The following is a 20,743-nucleotide window of genomic DNA, read 5'->3' as shown; positions in this document are numbered from 1 at the left end:
TTACTTAGTTCTTGACTAATAAAGTAATGTTTAAATAACCTTTTCTTTCCATTTTGAGTTTATACTTACCAATTTAGGTACCCCAGAAGGAAATTACACATTTCATAAGTAAGCACATTTCTAAGTTGATACACAATTAGTATCTGTACTTTCCTTTTTCAGTAAAAAGTACCAGATAATTAATTTGGGCTTAAATATGCAATATTTTCATTGCTCATTTTAATCCACTTTAGGTGCTAACTTGGAAAATAGACCATATTAACCTACTGAACAGAGATAATTGCTGAATGTATTCCAAGAGTTTGAAATTACCCCATTATGCACATTTCTATTTTCTTATTTCCATTTGAGTCAATGAAAGGTAAAATGTTAAGTAGGGTGGACTAATTATTTCAGAACATTTAAAAAGATTTTTCTTTGCACTTAGTCGAATGTCCTACACATAATGCAATAACAGATTCTTACTGCTGACTTTGATTATTATAATCATGCTGAGTAGTGAGGTATTTCTAAAACGTTTCTGGAAAATATTGCCATAAAGGAAGGTATAGATAAAAATAAATCATGACTCAAAAGGTTGTCCTGCTAGTAAATTACCATATAGTAGGTATTTACTCAAAGGTGCAAATTGTTTCTTTTTTTTCAACTTTCAGTGGCTCCTGTCATAATCCAATATATTTGTCAATTTTTTGCCTTTTCTAGGTAACATTTTATGTTTTTATCTTATTATAACATTTACAGTTAAAACAGCATTCAATTCAGATTAATATATTTTTCACTAAAACATATTTGCAAAGGTTTTTTTTTACTTTTGATTTTTAAAGCAAGCTTTCTCACAATGTGAAAAAAACCACAGACCCCAGGGATACAAGCAATAAAACAATTAACTTTCTCATTAACAAGTTTCATAGGGCATGTGAGTTAAAAAACTACAGTAATAACAAGTCCTTATTTCTGAAATGTTAAGTCATACTGTGCTGCCTGTCATTTCAAGTTATAACCCATCCTAAATTCACAGAATCTCAGACATGGCCTGCAAATTGAAAATAAAAAATGGTTTGAGAAAGCAAATTAAACTTTAGATGTCCAAGCAATCAGAGTGCTTAGATTCTAAGCAGTAAAACTTAAACTATAGGATAAAGAGTTTATATTAGAAATTTTTCAATTAAGTTATATTAGAATCTAAATTTGGGAAGAATAGTATAGAAATCAACAGTTGTCTCTTAACTCAAGTTCATCTTAGTGCAGGAATTGCATTTTTAAAATTGTATGAAATAGGAAGGGGAGAAGAAATTGGCATCCTGTGCAGAATGAGAGTAGGGGTAGCTGGAAGCAAAACCCTGAAATCTAAGGTAAATTTGATTAGCAATTGGTGACGTAATTGCAGGAAAATTTCAGAGGGAGTAGATGGCAGTCAAAGAAATACAAATCATCACATATGGTTACAAGTGGAAAGGTAAGAATCAGAAAAGCAGATGTATATTTAAAAATTCAAGTTTTTTATTAAATGAAGTTACTTAAAATTAAGAGAACAACTAATATTTAAACTGAAATGTTTATTGATTTTTTCTATGTAACAATGCTAGGAACAACAATGAATGAGTCAGAATTTTTGCCTTAAAAATTTCTCAAAATTTAACAGATGACTAACATCTATATGCATCTTTAAAATTTAGCAAGAGTGTAGTTCTACTGCTTCTTGTGTTGGCTAACTAGATTTATTTGCAACAACTACCTTACTAAAGGCAACTGGGAAACAATGTTTAAAAATAATGTACTTGGAGAACTGAAAAGGCAGAAGAAAATAACAGGACCAATATCCAAAGCAACAGAAAATCAGAGATGTGACTAGCATTTGGAGCTAATTTACCCTTAAAATGTCTTGGAATTCCAGATAAGTGTTTGGGAGTTTGGTGAGTTCAGAGATTGTAAGGTAGAGTAATAAACCCTCTTGTTTTAGATGGGAATAAAATGAACTGAGGGGTCAAAAAAAAAAATACTTGCAGGACTGTATCTCAGCTTCAAGTCATTATTTTTGATCTCAAATTTTTTCTCTAGTCAAAAAAGAGAGAAATACAAAATGTTAAAACAGCTATAGAAAATGGAGTTATCAAATACAGTATTTAGCTAGTCCTAACATATTCAAGGAGATAAATAACATTGGAAATTTTAGCAGAAAAGTGGAAATCATGAAAATGAAACAAACAGAACTCATACAAATGAAAAATATAGTGAATCAAAACCTTAATGGATGCACTTAATAACTGATTAAACAGAGCTGAAGAAAAAATTAATAAACAATATTCAAAGAAAGAAAATGTCCAGAATGAAACACAAATAAATAGAAGGGGACATTATAAAACAGAAAGTAAGAAACACAGGAAGAGAGTAAAGAAAGAAAATTACATAAAATAAAATCTCAAAAATAAAAGGGAAAGAGAAATACAGAAATTATTTAAAGAGATGATGCTAAGTATATTCCAAAGTGATAGGAGACATCAAGCTCCAGATTCAAAAAGTGAAATATACCTGAAGCAGAATTAATAGAAAGCCACATCCTGGCACATGATAGCAAACTTGATGAGAATCACAGTGCAGTTGCCAAAGAAAAAAATATTTTTGTGCATGTTATAGCATGAAACAAATTATGTGAACAGAGGTTTACAGGACTAACAATAGAAATAGATCCAGTTAGATTCAGAGATTTTAATACACCTGTCTGTTACTGACAGAACAAAATGGCTAAAGAAGAACTATTTTATAGTTTGCTCATATGACTAGCATTCAGGCCAACAAATATTTAGTGAAGGAACTAACCTAGATAAATTATTAATAGCTACAAGAGATTAATTAAAATTTGGGCAAATATTATTTTAAAATATGTATGTTTCATTTTTATTTTATTAATCCATCAGTTTCTATCATTCACTTCTATCTATATATATATTACTATTCCTACTTCCATTTTTATTGATTTTCTTTGAAAATACATTGCTGTCCTCTTCTAGACTAGTCCTCATCTAAAAATCTTTCTCATTTTCTTTTTTTTAATTATTTTTTTTATTTTTATTTTTTTTAGTTTTTTATTTTTTAAATTTTAAAATCTTTAATTCTTACATGCGTTCCCAAACATGAACCCCCCTCCCACCTCCCTCCCCATAACATCTCTCTGGGTCATCATCATCATCTTGAAAGAATTATTGTGAAGGACTACTATCAGTTCTTTCCCATCAACTTGCTTACAGTTAACTCTATCTCGCCACATTTCAATGACATCACTTGATTTTCCAAAAGTACATCTATGGTTTCACTTTCGGCTCACAACTTAGACAAGATCCCCTTGCTCTTTGTCCCGTCTGTGACAGCAACCTTCATTAATTTTGTTAATACCCAAGTCTTGAAAAAGTACGAATCAGATTTCAATGTTCTCTATCATTTTGGATCATGAGATACATTTGTGGTTTCTAATCTTGGATTACAGCTGATTTCTTATGGAGTGAGCACATCTTTTAAAAGAAAAAATTCAGATGTACAAAAAGAACAGCTTAATTTTTATATAGCAATGTTTATTTAAAGCCCAATTTTGGTTCTAAAAATTAATCTACTTACTTTAGGTATATGCATCATTTTGGGCTTCAACCAATGTTTTTCACTGATTTCCTTCTTCTTATCTCTAGAGTGTCATTTAAATTCCTCCTGGCTTATGTGAAAGTGAAAATATTAGTTGCTCAGTTGTGTCTGACTTTTTGCAACCCTATGGACTGTAGCCTACCAGGCACCTCTGTCCATGGATTTCCCCAGGCAAGAATAGTGGAGTAAATAGCCATTCCCTTTTCCAGGGGATCTTCCCATCCCAGGAACTGAAGCCAGGTCTCCTGCATTGCAGGCAGATTATTTACCATCTGAGCCATCCCAAAGTTTATGTATCCACTCTGAATCTTAGAAAGGTAAAACCACAGGATTTAACATTTGCTCATCCTGGTATCCCTTGAGGTGAATAATCCCATCAGTGCCTTGAACATCTGAAGAGTCTAATTATTTGTCTTAATTATACTACTACATTAATATCTGCTAAAACCTAACAATCAAGCTAAAACCTAAATATCAAGCCAATTTTGGAAGAATTGTTACCCTTCACACTTGCTGGAAGTTTCTCTTCAAACTTCACCTTTCTCAAGGTAAGAGGAAATGTGACCTCTTTCTCATAATACCCCAGTTGCACATGATTCTTGGAAGGGATGCCTCTCTTATACGTCCAGAAGCTTCTACATGTATAACTTATCCTATTGCATATCAGAACTCTGCTGGTACAAAGGAACATCTAAAATCTTGTGACATTGGGATCCTAATGGAAACTGCTCATGAGTTTCCTCCACTCTCAGATTCATCCCAAGGCATTTGGATAGTTCCTCCATCACATCCTCTCCCTGCAACTAGTTCCTTCCCAGAGCCCAAGTCTCTAAGCCTTTCTCTTCTCCCTCTCATGGGATCTTTACTTAGTTCATGGTGGAAAAACTGGCACCTACATTGGTATTCATTCTTCCCACATCTGTATTTACTCTATAGATATTGAGTCCTACATAGTTCAAAGATCCATCTAGTCAAGACTATGGGTTTTTCAGTAGTCATGTATAGATGTGAGAGTTGGACTGTAAAGAAAGCTGAGCGCCAAAGAATTGATGCTTTTGAACTGTGGTGTTGGAGAAGACTCTTGAGAGTCCCTTGGACTGCATGGAGATCCAACCAGTCCATTTTAAAGGAGATCAGTCCTGGGTGTTCACTGGAAGGACTGATGTTGAAGCTGAAACTCCAATACTTTGGCCACCTGATGCAAAGAGTTGACTCATTGGAAAAGACCCTGATGCTGGGAGGGATTGAGGGCATAAGGAGAAGGGGGCGACAGAGGATGAGATGGCTGGATGGCATCACCGACTCAGTGGACATGAGTTCAAGTAAACTCTGGGAGTTGGTGATGGACAGGGAGGCCTGGCGTGCTACAGTCCATGGGGTCGCAAAGAGCTGGACACGACTGAGCGACTGAACTGAACTGAACATTAATAACAAAAAAGTTTGAAAAAATCAGTCTTTCAAATGATATCTTTACAGTGACTTTCTGAATACAATTTTTGAGCCCCAAAGCCAGGAATTTAACACCTCTTTCTCTGTTATTCAACTATTCAACTTCTGTTGCTTTAAGTTGATATTTCTGGACACACATAACTGTTTCCTAAAATGGGGAGACAGGGTGGAAGCAAATCAGAATGCCAGTAATGAAAAACACATTGATGAATATTAAAATATTGCTCCAGTGTACATGTTTTATTAAAGATAGGATTGTTCTCTATCGGTATTGCTTTTATGATTTTGTTCTTGCTTTTGGTATGGGTGAAAGTAGGCAATAAAATAAAAATGCTTTTATTTCAGTGTCTTTAGCCACAAGTCCCATTGGTTTGGATGTACTCAGATGTCTCTGCCAATTGAAAATACTTCTCATCACACAGGCAGTACCTTCCAGCTACTGCCCTGGTTCCTTTTGTTTACTGCCAGATTTCTCCAGGGAATCTTCAACACTTTGAGTTCATGCCTTCACTGCCCTTATCTTTTGAGACAAAATATTTACCTTAAGAGCAATGTTAAATAGATAAAATGCTTAGCACTGCAAAATTAAATATTCCAAAATGACCTATTTCAGTCTGTGTGGTCTGGTTACTATCTACATCTCTAGTTGTATTTCATATCACATTTCCTCTTGGGTTAAGTGTCCAGCCACATAGCCTCCTTTACCTTTTGAATTTCCTTCCTATGCTTGGCGTGTGCACATCCAAGTTCCTCTGTCTAATGTGCTCTTTCTTTCCCTGCTTCTCTAATTTAAGTAGTAGCTAAATTGACACTCATTTATGGAAGCTTTTTCTAATATATGAGAGTGAAGTCTCTCAGTCTTGTCTGACTCTTTGTGACTACATGGACTGTAGCCTACCATGCTCTGCCATCTATGGGATTTTCCAGGCAAGAATACTGGAGTGGATTGCCATTTCCTTCTCAAGAGGGTCTTCTCGACCCAGGGATCGAACCCAGGTCTCCTGCATTGTAGACAGATGCTTTACCATCTGAGCCACCATGGAAGCCTTGCATCTCTTAAAACCACGTCCTTCTTTAACATCACAATCAAGGTGTCAAGTTTACATACATTTGTAATTATTTAATAAGGTCTAGCTCCCTTCAGTTCAGTTCAGTTCAGTTCATTCCAGGCACTCAGTCATGTTCCTGTTTTTGCAACCCCATGGACTAAAGCATGCCAGGCCTCTCTGTCCATCATGAAACCCAGAGTTTACTCAAACTCATGTTCGTAGAGTCGGTGATGCCATCCAACCATCTCATCCTCTGTCGTCCCCTTCTCCCACCTTCAATCTTTCCCAGCATCAGGGTCTTTTCAAATGAGTCTGTTCTTTGCATGAGGTGGCCGAAGTACTGGAGTTTCAGCTCCAACATCAGTCCTTCCAATGAACACCCAGAACTGATCTCCTTTAGAATGGACTGGTTGGATCTCTTTGTAGTCCAAGGGACTCACAAGAGTCTTCTCCAACACCACAGTTTAAAAGCATCAATTCTTCAGTCCTCAGCTTTCCTTTTATTCCAACTCTCACATCCATACATGATTACTGGAAAAAACATAGCTTGACTAGACGGACCTTTGTTGGCAAAGTAATGTCTCTGTTGTTTAATAAGCTGTCTAGTTTGGTCATAGCTTTTCTTTCAAGTTGTAAGCATCTTTTAATTTCATGGCTGCAGTCACCATCTGCAGTGATTTTGGAGCCAAAAAAAAAAAAAAAAAAGATAAAGTCAGCCACTGTTTCCACTGCTTCCTCATCTGTTTGCCATGAAATGATGGGACCAGATGTCATGATCTTAGTTTTCTGAATGTTGAGCTGTAAGCCAACTTTTTCACTCTCCTCTTTCACTTTCATCAAGAGGCTTCACTTTCTGCCATAAGGGTGGTGTCATCTGCATATCTGGGGTTATTGATATTTCTCCCAGAAATCTAGATTCCAGCTTGTGTTTCATCCAGCCCAGCGTTTCTCATGATGTACCCTGCATATAAGTTAAATAAGCAGGGTGACAATATACAGCCTTGACGTACTCCTTTTCCAATTTGGAACCAGTTGGTTGTTCCACATCCAGTTCTAACTGTTGCTTCCTGACCTGCATACAGATTTCTCAAGAGGCAGGTCAGGTGGTCTGGTATTCCCATCTCTTGAAGAAATTCCCAGTTTGTTTGTGATCCACACAGTCAAAGGATTTGCCATAGTCAATAAAGCAAAAATAGATGTTTTCTGGAACTCTCTTGCTTTTTCAATAATCCAACAGATGTTGGCAATTTGGTCTCTGGTTCCTCTGCCTTTTCTAAAACTAGCTTGAAAACTTGGAAGTTCACGGTTCACATATTGCTGAAGCCTGCCTTTGAGAATTTTGAGCATTACTTTACTAACATGTGAGATGAGGGCAATTGTGTGGTAGTTTGAGCATTTTTGGCATTGCCTTTCTTTGGGATTGAAATGAAAACTGACCTTTTCCAGTCCTGTAGCCACTGCTGAGTTTTCCAAATTTGCTGGCATATTGAGTGCAGCACTTTCACAGCATCATCTTTTAGGATTTGAAATAGCTCAACTGGAAATCCATCACTTCCACTAGCTTCGTTTGTAATGATGCTTCCTAAGGCCCACTTGACTGCACATTCCAGGATGTTTGGCACCCTTACTAGCCCAAGAAGCATATCTGGTAGTTGTCCTGTTTTATTTCTGCAAATTTGTGTGGTTATTGGTTTATTATGGACACTCAATAAATATGTTGAAAGAAAGAATCTTTCCTTTCTAAGAAGTCCTATGAGAAACAGTCCCCTGACATAATAAAGAGATTTTTCAGTGCAACACAGATATTATTTCTCTTTCATATTACATATTGTATTTTTTCAATGACATACATCTAAAACTTGCAATATCAAAAGTCATTGCTACTTTATCATTCTTTGTAATAATTTTGCACTTCCTTCTTCATAATGTTATAAATTCAAAGCATTGAAAGAGAAACTGTTTGACTATCAGGTCTAATGGGAAGCATCAAATCTCTTCAATATACTCCAAGTTAATAAACCACTTCAGAACAATGAAAAACATCATAGCCCTCCATGGTGAATAGTTTACAGAATGAATTTTATGTTAAAATGAACAGATACACTGAGCAATCACTGTCAAAGATTTTATGGTAAAATAAGAGTGTTCCAAAACCACATAAATTTTTACTCTTGTCTCATCGTTTATCTAATTTCTACTGGTGTTGAATATTTAGATTATTCCTTAGCTTTTATTTATGTTAATGATGGCTTGATTAAATATGTATGTATAACTAGTACACTATACTACTAGTACTCACTGAGGGTAATAAAAAACAGCTGTATTGTGTTTTCACTCTCCCTCTATAACCATTCAGCGGTAAAAGTTCATGACTTTTCCAATCACTTTTATGGAAGAGCAAGTCCTATTGCAATTTAAATTCCTCAATGAATTCTCAATTCAGTAATTAAATGCATCTAGCCTCAGGTAATAATAGAAACTTTGAGTTTCATTCAAAGATAAACATTCTCTTCAGCTTTTTCAGACCTTGCCTATTATAAATGGGCCTCCTGACTTCAGGCATAGAAGATAGTTGCCTTTTTCTTTTTTCTCCACCTCCTCCTTCTCTGAATGAATTCTGTGGAGTTCTTTGGTTCACTTGTTTGCTTATTTGTTTTGTCCTGTTTTGTTTATTTCTCCTTTGGGGTTGAAGCAGATAAAGAAGAGGTGAGGAAAATAAGACATTTTTCATGGGCTTGACATTTTTGTAAACTAACTTGTTACTCTCAAGACCTGGTGGATATTTGAAGGCTACACTTTTGTGAATATTTTTCGAAATTTACCAGAGGCCACCACTGAGAAATCTCCACTGCATTTTGCATAATATGTCTTCCTATTGTTTCCTGTTTATTATGTACTCCTTTGAATATGGCCAACACCCCTCCAGCTTACAAAAGGTGAGATCACATTACTCGTTGAGTATGTAGTACTGGATAAGATCCAGTATCACCCTTAACAGTTTATTTCTCATGGCCCATATGGATCATAGCAATTAATTATTTTACTATCTCCCAGGGTACAGTAGGTTGAAAAATGGTCCCTCAAAGATGTCACATCCTAATCCCCAGAAAATGTAAATATGTTACCTTACATGGCACAGGGACATTATAGGTATGATTAAGTTAAGGATTGTTAAATGGGAAGACAATCCTGAATTAGGTTTCTCTGGTGGCTCAGTGGTAAAGAATCTGCCTGCCAAGCAGGAGATGTGGGTTCAATCCTTGGGTCAGGAAGATCGCCTGGAGAAGGAAATGCAATCCAATCCAGTATTCTTGCCTGGGAAATCCCATGGACAGAGGAGCCTGGGTTATAGTCCATGGAGTTGCAAAAGAGTCAGATACAATTTAGAGGCAAAACAAAAAATCCCAAACTACCCAATTAGGAATAATGTAATCACAAAGATCCTTATAACAGGGGAAGAAAAGGATCAGAATCATAGACGATGTGATAATAGAAGCAGAGATTTGAAGATGTGCTGTTGTCCTTGAAAATGAAGGAAGAGGCCATGAACCAACAATGAGGTGAATTCTGCCAGCTGGAAATAGCAAAGAAATAGATTTTCTCCCAGCACTTTTATAAAGGATTACAACTTTGCTGATCCCTTTCAGACTTTTAACCTCAAGAATGTCAAATAATAGATTGTTGTTGTTTTAAGCCACAAATTATGACAATTTATTACAGCAGCAATAGGAAACTAATACTCAAGGCCACAGGACTGGTAAGTACTGAGGCACTGGCCCTAACTCTTCTCTGTTCAATTTTCAAATTCCTGATTTTCTATCTTATATGGCCAGCCTATCTTTACAAGTCCAACTGAATCAATGACAATCATATTACAGTCTTAATTTTAATATTTTGAAATATTTTCTTTTAAAAATATGTATCTTAGAATCCAGCTAAAATGTTGCTTCTTGAAATGCTAACTTCAGTTTCTTGAATTTATTCTGAATTTACTAATTTTTTAGTTGGAATCCTGCCCCCAGCCCCTAGCCCTCCGCACACACCGGTCATGAACAATTTCGTCAGTACCCAACTCAAAATGCTACCTTCCCTATGATTGCAGTCCTGATTTTGTTCAGTATCTGTATCTCCCAGTTGCTCCGTATACCCGTTTTACAATCTTTTATCATACTATACCATGTTTTATGGTTATTTATATCTGCCTTCTCTCTTTACTAGACTGAGAGTTGAGTGAGTCTGTGGATGATACTTGCCTCTTTTTTTATAACCGTGAGTTCCTAGCCTAGGGTATGTCTCCAGGTAGGTGATCAGTAAAAGTATGTCGAATTGAACTATGGCTGCTTAGAACTGTGTCTTTATAAAGCCAGCTCTTACCCATTTAATAACTTCTAGGTCTGCCACAAGGCTTTAATAAATATGGTGCAAGCCCCAAAAATGCACTTTTGGGTCAAATATATTGAGTTCAATCCTCTTCTCCACAAATATTGCTGAAATGAGCCTGGATTCCATCCCAGTTTCTGTCAAGGAGAACTTTATAGGCTACTCCTGGCTTTGGCTGAGGCCTTTATCCTGGGGACTCAAAGGCCATTACAGCTTCAAATGCTTCAAATCATAACAGAAAAGGAGGTTATATTACTAAATTATGTGAACTTTTTCAAATTCAACACATCAATCATTCTCTTTAAACTGTAAATTCCCTATACAGCACAATGCATTTCTCAAGTAAAGAAAAACTATTTTATAACTTGCTGGTTAACATTAAAAAATGTATGACTATTTGTAGAATGTCCTATCTAGTCTCCCCACATTATTAGTTTCTGATTGGAAATGACTCGTTAGCAGAGAACATTTTTCTTAGTTGCTACAGGCACTCCTTTGCCTCTTCTTAATGTAGATATCTATATTGGGTTATTTTAGACTTTTATTTGAATTCTTCTGAGAGGGAATACATAAAACTCCAGGTCAATGATATCTGTTTTAATTGTCTTATACTATAACTTGTAGTTTCCTTCCTGATACTGCTTTAGTGGATGCTGAAAAAGTATTAAACATGTATATTCCTCCCAGGATGTTGGAAAGTTTACAGCTAGATACAGTAGATACAACTTTCTGTAGGTACTTACTCTGACAAATGTCCTTGTCAGCTGAAGAAGTCCAAAAATGTAGCTAGATCAGCATAGAAGTTTTGGAATTCTGGAAGGGTTCTGTCATGTTAAAATTTTCTATTTTAGTGCCTCGGCTAATTATTTAAAGGCAATTTTTGTTTTGTTTTGTTTTGTTTTTTATGCTTAAAATATCCTGTGTCAATCTTTGCCATCCTTGATCACTGGTAGATTCATTTCTTAAGTCTTCCAACTGGAGTGTCTTTGGTAGACCATTTACAGAATGATATTTTAAGAAAATAGATCTTAAAAGCTCACTTTTCCCGAAAGGTAACTTAAGGAAAGATTTCTCCTCCTTCACAATCTCAAGATTTTCTCAGATGAAAGCAATGGTTGTTGCTTTGGAGTTTAAGGCATTAAGCAATTGGGGATTATTCCTAAAATCATTATTTTCAGAATATGGATGAATTTTTGTGGGAGAATGGAAAAGAGGTCAAACATATTTTGGAACCTCAGGAAGTTTGTTGTAGATATTGTTGTTGGGCAGTTTATTTTCAAGTGTCTGTGGTCACACATTCAGAATATACTGCTGTTACCACTTTTTGTAAAATCATTCTAATGTATTGGGGCAGCAAGTATGTAGAGTCAGATAAACTTGGCTTTAGTTCTCATCTATATTCTTAATGAAATGTGTCAACTTCCTTGTCTGTTAAAAAAATAAAAAAAATTACCTGGTATTGTGAGAATCACAAGTGATATTTTACCTACAGTTCCTGAGGTGTAATGAGCATTTCACAAAATATTTCTTATTCCCTGCTTACATTTATAAAGAAAAATATTAAACTGTTTTTCATTATCATTTGGGAATTACACATTTGAATTAAGGATCCTCACCTCATGCTTGATTGGCAAAAAGAAGTCTAAGTTTTAATTAGATGAAGGGTTTGAATACTGGCAAACATTTTTTCACTAATTTTTAAATTGTAGTTTGGGGTATACTACAGGATTGTGGAAGTAACGTTTCAAATGGGAACATTAAGGGAATAAGGACAAAGGACAAGAAAAAGTAGCTGAAAAAGATTAAGGAAGAGAGAAAGTTTAAAGGAGAGTTTCAAGAATATGTGCAGTATATCCACAATCTTAATTTCCCCAATTTCAATAAAATCTGTATTATTTTTCAATGGTTTTATTTGAATTTGTATGTGTGCATATTTGTGCATTTTGCTGGCATGCATGTGTACTCATTGGTGTCTGACTCTTGGTGATCCCATGGACTGTGTAGTCCACCAGGCTCCTCTGTCCTTAAAATTTTCCAGAAAGAATACTTGAATGTGTTTCCATTTCCTACCCCAGGGGATCATTCTGACTCAGGGATTGATCCCATGTCTCTTGAGACTCCTGCATTAGCAGGCATGCTCTTTATCACTAGTGCCACCTGGAAAGCCCAATATACTGTAATAAAATACTAAGATAAGATCTAGTTTAAGCTAGGTAAGATCTAGCTTAAAACTCAACATTCAAAAAATGAAGATCATGGCACATGTCCCATCACTTCATGGCAAATAGATGGGGAAACAATGGAAACAGTGACAGAATTTATTTTCTTGGGCTCCAAAATCACTGAAGATGTTGACTGCAGCTGTGAAATTAAAAGATGCTTACTCCTTGGAAGAAAACCTATGACAAACTTAGACAGCATATTAAAAAGCAGAGATATTACTATGCCAACAAAGGTCCATATAGTCAAAGCTATGTGTTTTTCAGTAGTCGTGTATGAATGTGAGAGCTGGACCCTAAAGAAGGCTGAGCAGTGAAGAATTGATGCTTTTGAACTGTGATGTTGGAGAAGACTCTTGAGAGTCCCTTGGACTGGCAAGGAGTTCAAACCAGTCAATCCTAGAGGAAATTCATCCCAATTATTCATGGGAAGGACTGATGCTGAGGCTAAAGCTCCAAAATTTTGGCCACCTGATGCAGAGGGTTGACTCATTAGAAGAGACCCTAATGCTGGGAAAGATTGAAGGCAGGAGGAGAAGGGGATGACAGAAGAGGAGATGGTTGGATGGCATCACTGACTCAACAGACTTGAGTTTGAGCAAGCTCCAGGAGATGGTGAAGGACAGGAAAGACTGGCATGCCTCAGTCCATGGGGTCTAAAGAGTTGGACATGACTGAGTGACTGAACGACAACAACAAAAAGATCTAGTGCATTGAAAGTTCAGACACCCAATCCTATTCAGGTTGTCCTTCTTGGACCCACCTAAAACATTATTATATATTCATAGTTTAATCATTTTCAATGTGATATTATTAAAATGATACAAAGGGGGATAAATAGAGAGACCCAATTAATTTGGTGATCTACTTCTTATGAAATGTAACTCAATTTATATGCTAACTAAACTCATGAAGAAAAACTATCCATTGAAGGAGAAATGTCACCTTATATAGGAAGCTTTCAGTAGACAAACCCAGGTAGAATCAATGTGCTCTCCCATCTGCATTTAAACCATCAGGACATGAACAAATATCCTGTAGCAGAGGCTTTCATATTATGAATTTCCTCAATGCAGAGATGGACTTGCTCATTTTTATATGTTTAGCTCAATGAATATTTGTAGAATTATTTGCCTTAACAAAGGTTTAGTTTATGAAATAGAATACCAATTTTTCACATAAAATAGAATTTTTTAACATTCCTTTTTAGTTCCTGGAATGATTATATTTGCAAACTGTGGCATCTTTTTCTTACTATAAAAGTATATGCTGAGCATGCAATCCAGGGAAAGGGATTTGCGTGGTCTTGAGAGATATTTCATTCAGGCTGTGGTAGAGCGTGGAAGATCATTTGCTTTTCTATAGAATACAGATTTCTAATGGTTTAAGTGCTGATGCCTTTCAAATAATGCTTTGTTCTCATTTCAATAGTACTAAAAAAAATACTGACTTTCTAAACTTTATTTTCCCTAAATTCCATACAGAATGCCATGATCCATATTTCTCTAAATAAGTTAATATTAATTAAATTATAAACTTCTTAATTTCCAACAAAGTTGCAAACCTTCTCTCTGGGTGGGTTACCTCTATAAATTATTTAATTTTTTTACTATGAATTTATTCCTGTACTGGACTTCCCAGGTGGTGCAGTGGTAACGAATCCACTTGAACACACAGGAGATGCAAGAGACGTGGGTTTGATCTCATGGCAACCCACTCCAGTATTCTTGTCTGGAAAATTCCCTGGACAGTGGAGCCTGGCAGGCTACGGTCTATGGAGTCACAGGACATGACTGAGAGACCAAGCATGAATGCATTCCTTTACTAAAAGGATGGAATTTTACCACCTGATCCTCAGACTCTTGGAGTGCATGCTTCTTGGAGTCTACTGATGCTTGCCGAATCATGAAGATAGCAACACATGGAAAGCAAAGTTTTAGGACCACTATATTCTAGATTTGTAACAGAAAATTATTAAGAAATCAATCTCTTTCTTCTGTGTGTGTAAGATATATGTTTGTGCCCTTAAGTGTGTTAAAAATCAGGCAATGAAACAATCATTTTCATGTATTTTTTAAAAATGAATAATTTACTAGTTATTTTAGTTTCATGTAAGTTTAAATTAGCGGGAAATAAAATTTGGGATACCTACTGGGTTAATTTCCATATTCCTGTTAGATCTCGGTCTTATGCCTTCCAGCACTTTTTTAAAACATCTGTAACTAGTGAATTGGGACAAAATTGTGAAACACAGCATCCAAATGGAACTATGGAGGTTTGGATTTCCTAATGGAAAACTGGAAAATATGTTTTTTCATACTTCGTGAACTCTCTTTCATTTGGCAGAATATTATACTTTAGGCCATAAATGAAAGAAATTAAATACTGCATCAGCAAATAGTGACAGGGAAAAAACATACAGACATAAACATGTTCTTAAAAGGAAACTTTTGGGTGGCCTGAGCAAAAAACCTCAATTAAAACCAAATGTTTAATGTGTATCCAAACAATAAAACTTACCTGTCAAAATTAACCCCATGCTTAGCTATTTAAAAACTCGAAGTCTGACAAACAAAGCAAAGCAAAACAAAACAAAACCTATTAATTCCAAATTCAAATCATGTGATAGTAATCTATTAAGCCTTTTTGCCATTGTAAGATTCAGTCATTTCTATGAACAGCAGCATCACTTATATCTTTAGTTGATTACTACAAACATTTATTGCATTTCTATTGTATGCCTTTACTATGAAAAGCACAAGAACAAAGATACTTAAGTCCCAGTTCTTTCATTTAGAGTCACAGTCAAGCAGGGTAGGTGGGGGTGGGACTGCAAGTTACTTTCGTTTTTAAATCAATGAGATTGACTGCAGTTTCTAAAAGCAGTGTTTTCTGTTGTTGTTTTTGTTGTTGTTTTCTTTTTCTTACACTTCTTGGGTTTTAATAAGATGTGGAAGAGATTATTTAATGAATAAATTACTTGAAAATGAAATTACTCTCACAGCCAGCTAGTCTTAGATTGTGCTTACATGCATGAGCGAACAGAGCAGATCTGTCACCTAACAAAGTCACATTTAGCTCTTTTCTAGAAGCACACTCTTAGCAAGAATACACCACGTACATGAGGAGAGACCTACCCCATTGTTTATTCAGATTTCCAAGCTTTGTCTTCAAATCATACCCAAACCATGACTGTCCTCAAATTAAAGCTGCAAATCAAACTGCTGGAACTAAGTCTGTAAAGGATGGTTGTATCTCGATATTTTGTATTCAAAATCTTTATCTCTGAGAGAGACATTATATTTCTTTTTTTTTAAACTACCTTAACAGCAGCTACATTCCAATCGACTTGGTGAGATGAATGCTATTTACACTTCAGTTTGCACCTTTTTGAAAATGCTCATAAGGGAATAAATCTACACTTTCCAGAATAATTGTGCATACGGAAGTCTGGGGCTGCTAAGAAGAGGTGTTAGACACGTATGGGAATGTATTAGTTACAATCACACCTAAACCTCAATGATTTCCAAAGTGATAGAGCTAAAGGGTACAAGGGAGCTGAGAGAATTGGACAGGATTAATTATACTTGACTTTTGTTCATTATAGACAGCAAAAACTTTATATCTTCTATTGGTGGGACATTTGGTTGTAAAGCTTTGTGGGAACAGATACAATAGATATCACACAATTATTTATTAAAAACATTTAACTTGCTTCTTTATACAAAGGGATGTATGAGTTACAATGTCTTGGCATTAAAATAGCACTAGTTTATACATAATTAGGTTGTCTATATTTATCAAGAAGTTGATGTGATTCCTCAAATTTTGTGACAACCACATGGCTATGCCATTTGCTTTCCTATAGTGATTTGCAGCAGTCTTCAAACAATACCAAAAAAAAAAAAAAAAGTGAAAAAACTACTATGTACTACTCAAAACTAGGCATGCAGGGAGATGGAATGTAAGAGACTGAATGGGTAGAATACAGATTAGGCATGGGTAGAAGTAGCCTTAGAGAACAAAGGAAAGCTAGCTGATCTCTGGATTCCTTTAGCAGCTGCTGCTGCTGTTAAATCACTTCAGCTATGTCCGACTCTTTGTGACTCTATGGACTGGAGCCCAGCAGGCTCCTCTGTCCATGGAATTTTCCAGACAAAAATACTAGAGTGGGTTGCCATGCATCCTCCAAGGGATCTTGCCAACCCAGGGATGGAACCAGCGTCCCTTATATCTTCTGCATTGGCAGGTGAGTTCTTTGCCACTAGGGACACCTGGAAAGCCCTACCTTTAGCACGGAAAGAGGCAAGCGCTGGAGCCTGACCAGCTGTGGCCTAGCCAGGCAGTGTGGATTGGAAAATTGTGATTTTGAAGGCATATATTTTGGATTCAAATCTTAGCCCTGCAGTGTATTATTTATATAATCTTAAACCATCTTCCCACCTCTTTAAGAACTTCACAAGTTCAGAAGCTCTTAGAAATATGGTAATACCAGACCACCTTACCTGTCTCTTGAGAAACCTGTATGCAGGTCAAGAAGCAACAGTTAGAACCCTGTATGGAACAACTGATTGGTTCAAGATTGAGACAGGAGTACAGCAGGGCTGTCTGCTGTCACCCTCTTGGTTAACCTACATGCTGAGCACACCACGAGAAATGCCAGGATGGATGAGTTACAAGCTGGAATCAAGATAGGTGGGAGAAACATCAACAACCTCAGATATGTGGATGATACCACTCTAATGGCAGAGAGTGAAGAGAAACTAAAAAGCCTCTTGATGAGGGTGAAGGAGGACAGTGAAAGAGCCAGCTTAAGACTCAATATTATAAAACACCAAGATCTTGGCATCCAGTCCCATTACCTCATGGCAAATAGAAGCGGAAAAGGTGGAAGTAGTGACAGATTTCCTCTTCTTGGGCTCTAAAATCACTGCAGATGGTGACTGCAGCTGTGAAATCAGGAGATGATTGCTTCTTGGCAGAAAAGTGATGACAAACCTAGACATATTGTTGAAAAGCAGAGATATTACGCTGCCAATAAAGGTCTGTATAGTCAAGGTTATTGTATTCTCAGCGGTCATGTACAATTGTGAGAGCTGGACCATAAAGAAGGCAGCACGCCAAAGAACTGATGCCTTCAAACTGTGGTGATGGAGAAGACTCCCAAGAGTCCCTTGGACAGCAAGGAGATCAAACCAGTCAATCTTACTGGAAATCAACCTTGAATACTCATTGGAAGGACTAATGCTGAAGCTGAAACTCCAGGAGTTTGGACATCCAATATGAAGAGCCAACTCATTGGAAAAGTCCCTGATAATGGAAAGGTTTGCAGCAGAAGGAGAAAAGGGCATCAGAAGATGAGACTGCTGGATGGCATCACTGATGCAATGGACATGAACTTGGGCAAACTTCAGGAGATGATGAGGGACAGAGAGGCCAGGCGTGCTGTAGTCCACGGGGTCTCAAAGAGTCAGACATGACTGGGTGACTGAACAACAACAAAAGCATCTTCAGGGTCACCATTTCTAAACTAGTGAAGATAACACCTGCTCCATTAAGTTGTCTTAAAGAACGAAGATAATGAAATTCATGTATAGGAGGAACCACCATAAGAGATTGATAAGGGGTGGCGAGAATACAGGGGAGACAACCAAGATATAATGCTGTTACAGGAAAAACAAAAGGGTGCCTTATGACAAGTGCATAACTAGCAAGGGAGTATCTTATTATGGAATGAAATGACACTGAATGTCATAGAAACTGAAAAGTATCTGAAAAGTATCTGTAGGATTTGGTAATAGGTGAGTGAAAATGCCAGAGTGCACAGTCCTCCCTGTATTGGCAGGCAGTTGGTGTTAGGATCCCTTGCAGATACCAGGAACTACAGATGCTCAAGTTCCTTATATAAAATGGTTTAGCACAGTGAATACAGTCAGCCCTCCTTATCCGTGAGTTTTTATTCTGTAGATATGGAGAGCAGACAGTAAATGTTTTCCTGTAAATAAGGGCTAAAAGAGGAGGAGCAATGGTGCCATCCTGGAATGGAGAAGACAGAAAAATGGGGCTGAAAGAGAGAAATGCTGATCGAAGAAGAGGAGTGGCTAAGGGGCAGATGAAAATACGGAAGTATGATCAATAAGAATGTCATGTAACCCTCACATTCATTTTATCTTTCTAGCCTGAAAGTTCCATTAAAATATATCAACATTTTATGAGACATTAACCCTCTTAAATAATCTAAAACACAGTGTTAGTAAGCATCATATGAAATACTTATAGATTTCCCTTATGTGAGTTTTGGAGATATGGAATCCACATCAACACACTATGCTTGGACAATAACTTTCAGCACTGTATATTTGCCAGATTCATTTTAAGATTCAGTGTACAACCTAAACTTACATTTCTACATTAAGATAATTTTTTTTTCAGTGAGTAATGGAAACAACGATAGGCAGTAATGCAGTACATTTGAGGTAATAGTGATTAAAAAACAGTTAATTTCTATTTATACTTGTTAATAATACCAGTAAACTAAAAATTATGTAACACCAAATAAAATAATTATGATTAACATGACATTTATATTGTGATTGATCAATTAATTTCTCTATGTTTTAGGAGAAAAAGATTCTTAAGTTGTGATTCAAACATGGGCAAATTGGAATAGGGTTGATTGTAATAGCAAACAGTACATCAGGGAAAACTACAATGACATTCAGAATTCATGTGGCAAGAAGTGATTTTGAACACAGTCCTGCTTGAAGAAGTATGTGAAGTTATCTTTAAGAGAAAATTGAAAATATGTCTCAAACTCTTTCTTATGAAGCCGTCATGATACTCCACCTGTGTAGCATCCTTTGAATTCAGGAGAACTTCCAAAGGAAGAATTGTGGCTTGGTGGAAAGAAAGGAACTCAGCCCATTATGAGTAAACTCCAAGCAGTGTTCTAAAAATGAATGCACAAAGAAACTTCCAAAGTACCTACTATATGCCTTAGGGATAAAAGAATAGAGATTGCCAAGTTATAAAATCCATTTCTAAGAGGTTTCTAGCTTTGCAGCATACTTGAAGTTTAACAAATGCGACATCTTCGTTTAGTATGGGAAAAATAAAGAAACTCTCTCTCAAGGATTTTGGATAGCTCTTATAAAACTATATTTTCATGATCTAATTTTAAATGGATTAGAAACATGCAGATTAAATTTCTCTAGAAAGAAGCTACTTAGGAATTGAGGGTAGGTTGCTGGGCCAATGATAGCTTGGCACTGGACAGCCTAGAGTCTTTGAAAATAACTCTCAAATATTTGATGAACACAAATGGCAGCCAAGTTCCCAGAAAATATTGAGTGGATGGTGGTTACTCATATGTAAGCTAAATCTCCTAGTGGATTTACAATCACTAGGACATTAACTATGGGATATGTAAGGGAAGTAAGTGATCAGAAGAAATGCAAATAGAGCTCAATGTTCCTTTACTTTATACTCAGTTCCTAACTGACTTTGTCCCGTGTGTGTGTGTGTGTGTGTGTGAGTCTGTTTCTTTGAGTCCAACATGATGGATACTTAGTTCACTAGTCATAGTATTGTACATTATATGCATATGTTGAATCTCATTATTATTCTTGTTTTGTAACATGTTTGAAAGAAATAAAAACTAACATAGTTCTCCAAAAGCTTATAAAAGTTTTAATCCAATTTTAAAATATTTGTTTGTATTATAATATGCAAAGGGGGGCAGAAATCACATGCAAAAAAAAAAAAAAAACCAAAAACGGGCAACCATATAAGAGGTGAAATACTAAAGCTCCTTTTAATTTTCTGCACAATCTGCCATTGTCCACTTACATTTCTTCATCTGTCAACTAACTTCAGAGATTCTCAGTTCAGTTCAGTTGCTCAGTGGTGTCCAACTCTTTGTGACCTCGTGGACTGCAGCATGCCAGACTTCCCTGGCCAACACCAACTCCCGGGGTTTTCAGAGATTCTAATATCTTCAAATGTCTTATGCATTGT

Source organism: Ovis canadensis, chromosome 1, assembly GCF_042477335.2.
Source record: "Ovis canadensis isolate MfBH-ARS-UI-01 breed Bighorn chromosome 1, ARS-UI_OviCan_v2, whole genome shotgun sequence".
Lineage (NCBI taxonomy): Eukaryota > Metazoa > Chordata > Mammalia > Artiodactyla > Bovidae > Ovis > Ovis canadensis.
Note: the sequence above shows the minus strand (reverse complement) of the source record.